At 39.5% G+C, this 7,977-nt stretch overlaps 1 pseudogene; it reads right to left on the bottom strand.

The window, feature by feature from the left end:
• Positions 1-2,165: 2,165 nt before the first annotated feature.
• On the bottom strand, positions 2,166-2,937 carry LOC118833275 (annotated as a pseudogene).
• Between the last annotated feature and the right edge of the window lie 5,040 nt (positions 2,938-7,977).

The raw sequence follows: 7,977 nt of genomic DNA, 5'->3' as shown, positions 1-7,977 counted from the left end.
TTATTTTATGAATTATGAATTTAAAGCACTCACAAGGATACACCTGAAAAACTAGACAGTTACATAGATAGGATGAAAGATAGACAGATAGACAGATGGATAGATAGATAGATAGGTAGGTATGTAGGCAGATAGAGTCTTGGCAGTTGTTGAGTGCTTACTGTGTGCTATGTACTCTGCTAAGTGCTGAGTTCAAAAATACAAGAAAAAAAACAGTTTCTTCCCAAAGTAAGCTTCTATTCTAGGGAGAGAAGAGACCAGAACTCACAGAAAATTGAAAACTGATGGTATAGAATAGTTTTTAGCTGGTGACTAGGAAATGAGGTGGAGCATTGGCCCTGGGCAAGATGAGGTATAAGTTCCCTTACCAGCTGAGGCCTTCCAGGGTGGAGCTCAGGGTGGCTGGAAAGGTGGTGCTGTCCCAGACAGTGATGGGGAAATTAGAAGAGGGAAGAACTTCAGGGGGACGATGTTTTCTTGTGAATCTTTATTATGAACATGTTGAGTTTGAAAGATCCATTTCAAATAGTATGCAGCAATTTCTGTCTTCTTCAGCCTTTTCCTTCCCTTTTGTAAGGAAGTGGAGGGATTTCCCCAGCATTGAGAAATCCTGTGTTGAACAAAGATTGTAGTAGCCTCCCCAGCATGGTCTGAAAGGCCCCTAAGGGGAGGCCGATTTTTTTTTTTTAGACTAACATTTGTATTTTCAGGAAGGGCTTATTTCAGTTAGATCTATTGGCAGGTAAGTAGAAGCAGCAGCAGTGTCAGTTGTAGTAAACAGCAGCAGCGCCAATGCTAATAGTAATAACTCTGATTTATACATTGTTAGCACAATGGTTAATGTCAGCAAAAACCACAGGTCTGAAAGACTGAAGTTGAATGATACCACTGCCTCTTATCAGAGATGAGATTAATTTAAATATAGAAAGATGCATATATTTTCAGGCTTGGCTAACATGGGGATTAGTTTTGAGAACTATGCATGTTTGTAAGGAGAATTTTTATTTTTGTTTGGTTAAGTGGAGAGGGGAGAGGTATAGTTGGAAGCTTAGATTATAAATGCTTATATATATTATATTTTATATAATAATAATAAATTATATATATATATATCCATATATATGTATATATACATATGTATATGCTTAAAAACTAAACACTGCCTTTAGAATCTATGCCATATTCTTTCAAATCTTTGGCTTTTTCATTTCAGACCTTTAATTTCATTTTATAGGTAAAAAGAAGCCACAGACCATGTAGGTCAGCACTTTCTCTGCCACTTAAAACCTCAGAGTTGCCTGGAGCACCAATAGGTTAAGTCACCTATCCAATGTCACAGAGCCAGTGTGCATGAGTCAGGACATGAACTCAAGTCTTCCTGACTTTGAGGTTGGCTCTCTCCCCATTATGAAAAACCACATATCGTTAAATTTTATTCATGGTAAGTCTTCTTCCTATGAGAAGGAATTTGTATTTTTTTCAGTAATTTTTTATTTCTGTTTTCTTACATCACCACAGAATCCCAGGTATCCCTCCCCATCTGATATGAGTGTTTTTTAGAGAAGAAACAGAATCATCATAATTGACTGATACATCGAGAAAGTCCAAAACCATGTGTAGTATGTAACACCTGTGGACCTCCCACCTCCTCCAATGGGTATGTTGGGGTATCTTCTAATGTCTCTTCATTCCAGTTTGTCCTTCCTGATGTTTACAATTTTGTTAGATTCACTTTTGACCTTTTGGTGTATCAGTCTTTCCATTGATAGTGTTGTTGCTACTGGGTATATTGGGTTTTTTATCTGTCTACTTTACTTTGCAACAGTTCATGTAGATCTTTCCAGTGCTTCTCTGTATTCACCAGACTCATCATTTCTTACAGTGCAGCAGTATTCCATTACATTCATATACAAAAATTTATTTGGCCATTTCATAATTGATAGTCATCTGTTTGGTTTCTAGATTTTACGTAACATGAAGTGCTACTGTAACTATTTGGGAGCATGTCAGGACTTTTGTTTTTATTTACTGAGGGCTTCCTTGGAGTATGAGCCTAACGACAGTCTCAGGTTCAAAGTGTAAGGAGATTTTAGACACCTCATTGGCATAATTCCAAATTACTTTCCATAATAACTATACCATTACACAACTCCACCAGGAATATATTAGCGTGCCCATCTTCTGACAATCTTTCCAACATTGCTGCCACTTTTGTCAGCTGCCTTGATAACACCAACTGCAACAGTCTGCCTCATATCACAAACAGCAAAATGACCTAGAGAAGGATAATCAGAGAAGCACTCCACACACAGGCTTGCCTGGAACCATGTCAATGATGGCAGCTTCACCAGATTTCTGGAATTTAGGGGCATCTTACAGTTTCTTACCAGAATGATGTTCAATCTTCTCCTTCAGGTCAGGAAACTTGCAAGCAATGTGAGCAGTGTGACAATCCAGAACAGGTGCATAGCCAGCACTGATTTGGCCTGGATTGTTCGGGATGGTAACCTGTGCAGTGACACCAGCTGCTTCCATAGGTGGGTCATTCTTGATATCATCAGCCACATTATCATGATTGACATCTTTGATACACACGTTCTTGACGTTGAAACCAACGTTACCCATTGGCAGAGCCTCACTGACAGCTTCATGATGCATTTCAACAGAATTTACTTGAGTTTTAACATTGACTGGGGCAAAGGTGACAACCAAGCCTGGTTTTAGAACACGAGTTTCTACTTGCACAAGAAGTATAGTACCAAAACTGCCAGTCTTGTAGACATCTTACAGCGCTAGATGAAGGGGCTTGCCCGTTGGTCTAGTTGGTGGCAGGATGCAATTCAAAGCTTGAAGCAGTGTACTTCCATTAGCATTGCCATTCTTACTAGTGAATTTCCATCCCTTGAACCAAAGTGCATTAGAGCTTGGCTCCAGCATTGTTACCATTCCAAACTGAAATTGGCACAAAAGCTACTGTGTCAGGGTTCTAGCCAATTTTCTTAATATACATACTGACTTCCTTGACAATTTCCTCATATCTCTTCTGCCTATAGGGTGGCTCAGTGGAATCCGTTTTGTTTCCACCAACAATCAATTGTTTTAACCTGCTGTGTAGGCCAGAAGGGCATGCTCAAGGGTCTGCCCATTCTTTGAGACACCAGCTTGAAATTCACCAGCACCAGCACCAATAATCAGGATAGCACAGTCAGCCTGAGATGTGCCTGTAATCATGTTCTTGATAAAGTCTCTGTGTCCTGGAGCATCAATAATGGTCACGGGGTGGGGCGGCGAAGCCAAGATGGTGGTTGGAAAGCAGGTATGTGCCTAAAGCTCTCCCCTAGGACCCTACAAACACCTATAAAAATGGCTCTGAACAAATTCTAGAACTGCAGAACCCAAGAAATAGCAGAAGGAAGCAAGGCTGTAGCCCAGGGCAGCCTGGATGTTCACTGGCTAAGGTCAATCACATGGTGTTTGGAGCAGAGCAGAACACAGCCAAGTGTGGGCTGCACCCGGACCAACCAGACCAGGAGCCAGGCAGAACAGGCCCTAGCACCCTGAATCAGTGAGCTGTGGCAGTTACCAGACTTTTCAACCTACAAACACCAAAGACAACAAAGAAGGTTAGTGGGAAAAACTGCGGGGACAGAGTGAAAAGAGTGTGTGGCTTGGCCAGTCCCCTGGGAGCAGTGCAGGTGGTGCAGCTCTAAGGCAAGCTTACAGAACTACAGCTGCAGTTGCTTCTGGCCTCAGGCCCACCGGGTGGGAGGAATTCTGTGGCAGATCAGAGCAGGAGTGCAGAGCCTGCTTAGATCTCAGGCGAGTCCAGGTTGGTGGTTCTCTGGGGGAGGAGGAGCACTGGAGTGGCAGAGCTTGCTGTGTAGAAATACCTCTGAAAACAACAGCACAGCCCCTCAAGCTTGAGACAAAGTACTCTCTACTCTACGAGCAGTCATACTTTTACAAAAAACTCAAGAGTCTAGTAGTTGGCTGGGAACATGGCCAGGCAGCAAAAACACACCCAGATTCAATCTCAGATTTTGGAATCTTTCTTTGGTGACAAAGAAGACCAAAGCATGCAGCCAGAAGAAATCAAGAAAGTCAAAGAGCCTACATCAAAAGCCTCCAAGAAAAACTTGAACTGGTCTCAGGACATGGAAGAGCTCAAAAAGGATTTGGAAAAGCAAGTAAGAGAAGTAGAGGAAAAACTGGGAAGAGAAATGAGAGGGATGTGAGAAAACCATGAAAAACAAGTCAATGACTTGCTAAAGGAGACCCAAAAATACTGAAGAAAATAACACCTTAAAAATAGACTTACTCAAATGGCAAAAGAGCTCCAAAAAGCCAATGAGAAGAATGCCTTGAAAGGCAGAATTAGCCAAATGGAAAAGGAGGTCCAAAAGACCACTGAAGAAAATACCACCTTAAAAATTAGATTGGAACAAGTGGAAGCTAGTGACTTTATGAGAAATCAAGATATTATAAAACAGAACCAAAGGAATGAAAAAGTGGAAGACAATGTGAAATATCTCATTGGAAAAACCACTGACCTGGAAAATAGATCCAGGAGAGATAATTTAAAAGTTATTGGACTGCCTGAAAGCCATGAGCAAAAACAGAACCTAGATATCATCTTTCAAGAAATTATCAAGGAAAACTGCCCTGATATTCTAGAGCCAGAGGGTAAAATAGAAATTGGAAAGAATCCACAGGTAGCTGCCTGAAAAAAATTCCCAAAAGAAAACTCCCAGGAATATTGTTGCCAAATTCCAGAGCTCCCAGATCAAGGAGAAAACATTGCAAGCAGCCAGAAAGAAACAATGTGAGTATTGTGGAAACACAATCAGGATGATACAAGATGTAGCAGCTTCTTCATTAAGGGATCGAAGGGCTTGGAATATGATATTCTGGAGGTCAATAGAGCTAGGATCAAAACCAAGAATCACCTACCCAGCAAAACTGAGTATCATGCTCCAAGGCAAAATATGGATTTTCAATAAAACAGAGGACTTTCAAGCTTTCTCAGTGAAAAGACCAGAGATGAATAGAAAATTTGACTTTCAAACACAAGAATCAAGAGAAGCATGAAAAGGTAATGAAGAAAAAGAACAAGAAAAAGAAATTGCAAGGGATTTACTAAAGTCGAACTGTTTTGTTTACATTCCTACATGGAAAGATGATGTGTGTAATTCATGAGTCCTCATTATTAGGGTAGCTGGAGGGAACATATTGATGATAAAAAGGTTACAGGGCAAGGGCCAAAGATGTATCCCTTGGGTATTCTACTAGAGACTGCCTGCTATGCTGACATTGAACTATTACTGACTACTCTTTGAATCAGGCCATCCATTGAAATCTGAATCTAATTGTAATATCATCCAGTCCACAGCTCTACATATTCTCCACAAAAATAGTATGAGACTTTAGCAAAGACTTTTTTGAAATCTAGGTAAAGTATATCTGTAGCATTTTCCAATCCTTTAGTTTAGTAACACTGTTAAAAAATGAAACAAGATTAGTCAGACACAACCTGTTCTTGATGAAGCCATGTTGTCTTCTTGTAATTAGTACTTCCTTTTTTCTAACCATCACTTTAATTTTCTAAATTTCCCAAGGAATCAAAATCAAGTCCATTAACCTACAGTTTTCAGATTCTATTTTCTTCCCTTTTTTGAAATTCAGGTTAACATTTTTCCTTACTCAATCTTGTAGTTCCAATGCCATAATGACCACTCTTTGAGTCTAGACATTCTACTAGTTTCAATTCCACCTAACTGTTCTGTCCCCTAGAACCCAGGGGACAGAAAACTACTACTGAAGGCCAAATCTGGCTACCTTTTTTTAGTAGGGTCCCAGGGTAAGTATGGTTTTTACAATTTTAAATACAACAAAACTTCATTTTTTTAAATGTAAAATCTATTTTTAGTTAAGTGATCATACAAAAATGGCAGCAGCTTGTGGCCCCTCTTCTAGCTCATATTACTCATTTTGTACACAAGGCTAACCTGAGAGATTCTGTCCAATGCTTCCCTGAAATCTAGGTATACTGAAGCTACTGAATTCCATTGATCTATCAGCCTAGTAACCCTATCAAAAAAAGGAAATGAAGGTAATCTAGCATGTCCTCTTCTTGATAAAATCATGCTGGCTTTGAGGGAATCACTGCTTCCCTTTTCTATATGCTCACAAAGCTCCCCTTTAAAAATATGTCTTTGAATTTTAACAGGTTTAAAAATGAAGTTAATTGGTCTGTTTGCAGATTCCTTTCTCTTCCTTCTTTTGAAAACTGCAATATAACCATTCTCCCAATTTTTTTAATCACAGACTTAGCAACAAGATCTATGACTTCTTTCTGTAAGGACTTAGTCCTTAGGAATTAGTCCACCTAGGCACAGTGAAGCAGTCAACACAAATATGGATGACTCCTCCATGTCTGTGTCATTCATCAGTCATGTCATCTTTAAGCTCTGTATCCCAGGCAAACTTATTTTCTATACACATTGGAAAGCTGATATCAATGTGGCAAAAGACTGTGTGGCTAGAATTGTAACCTCTCTCTGTAACCTATTCAGATAAATGCTCTCTTGCCACCATAAATTTATCTTTGCTATCATTTCACTGTTAATCATTTGCTTCTTCTCTTCTTAATTGAAAGACCATTCTCCTCAGAAGATAAAACAGGAGCAAAATAACATCAGAGTGGTTCAGCCTCCTTGCCGTAATTCATCATAATCACTTAGCCACCGCTATCATTAGTCCTAAGCTTCTTTGATCCTTTTCTTGCCCTCAACATAGCTAGGTATCCTTCCCCTTTTAACACACACTTTTTTCTTCCTTAGCATTCATCGAGAGTTTTAGCTTGATTTGACTTTAATGTTCATGACATTATTTTTGCAAGTCTTGTGCTACTTCTATACAATTCTTTTAACAATCAGAGTTGGTTGCTGAATTCCCAGTTTTTTCCCCAATGGCTCAATCTTATTTTATTTTCAGTTTTGAATTCTCTCCCTTCCCCATTGAGGAGAAAAATAAGACCCATTGTAAATATGTATAGCCATGAAAAAATATTCTTGCATTAGCCATGTCCAAAAGAAGAAAGGAAGGAAGAAAGGGAGAGAAGAAAATATGCTTTTTCTTCACTCTGAGTCCATCTGTTCTCTTTCTGGAGGTGGATAATATGTTTCATCAAGAGTCCTTTGAGATTATGGTTGGTTATTGTGTTGATCAGTGTTACTAAGTCTTTCAAATGATTAGATTTACAGTATTGCTGTTACTGTAGACATTGTTCTCCTGGTTCTTCTCAATTCATGTTTGCATCAGTTCATACAAGTCTTCCCAGATTTCTCTGAAACTGTCCCCTTCATCATTTCTTACAGTATAGTATTCCATCCCATCCATATACCATAATATTTTCAGCCATTCCCCAATTGATGGACACCCCCTCAGTTTCCAATTATTTGCCACCACAAAAAGAGCTGCTATAAATACTTCTGCACATTTGGATCCTTATCCTCTTTGATCTCTTTTGGGTGTAGACTTAGCAGTATTCTCAGGGAAGCTGAGTTCCCTGTGTAGCCACATCACTGTAAGCAGATTTCCCCCTTTTTTCCTTATAAGAATAATTTCATTTTGTCTTTGGTGTTTCATTCCTGAAAGCTTTCAGTCCTTCTTAGGGTAACTTCCTTTGCAGAATATTGACCTATCAGATCCTACCAATTCTTTCACTGAACTCTTTGAAATGTGCTCTCAAAATCTAGAGGACCCATCAGACTACGTTTGACTTTCCTTTCCTTTCCAAGCACTAATTCTATCTGTCAATTAGATGCCTATACAGTTGGGTGACTTTGGAAGTGGTTGAAGGGCTGTACGTAAAGAGGTCTCATGAGTGATTAAATGTCAACTTAAAATCTATCTCCAGGGGGTGGAGCCAAGATGGCCACATGAAAACAGCATCTTACCGGAGCTCTCTCACAAGTT

This window comes from Trichosurus vulpecula, assembly GCF_011100635.1.
Source record: "Trichosurus vulpecula isolate mTriVul1 chromosome X unlocalized genomic scaffold, mTriVul1.pri SUPER_X_unloc_9, whole genome shotgun sequence".
NCBI classification, from domain to species: Eukaryota; Metazoa; Chordata; class Mammalia; order Diprotodontia; family Phalangeridae; genus Trichosurus; species Trichosurus vulpecula.
Note: the sequence above shows the minus strand (reverse complement) of the source record. Positions and strands in the feature narration are given on the sequence as shown.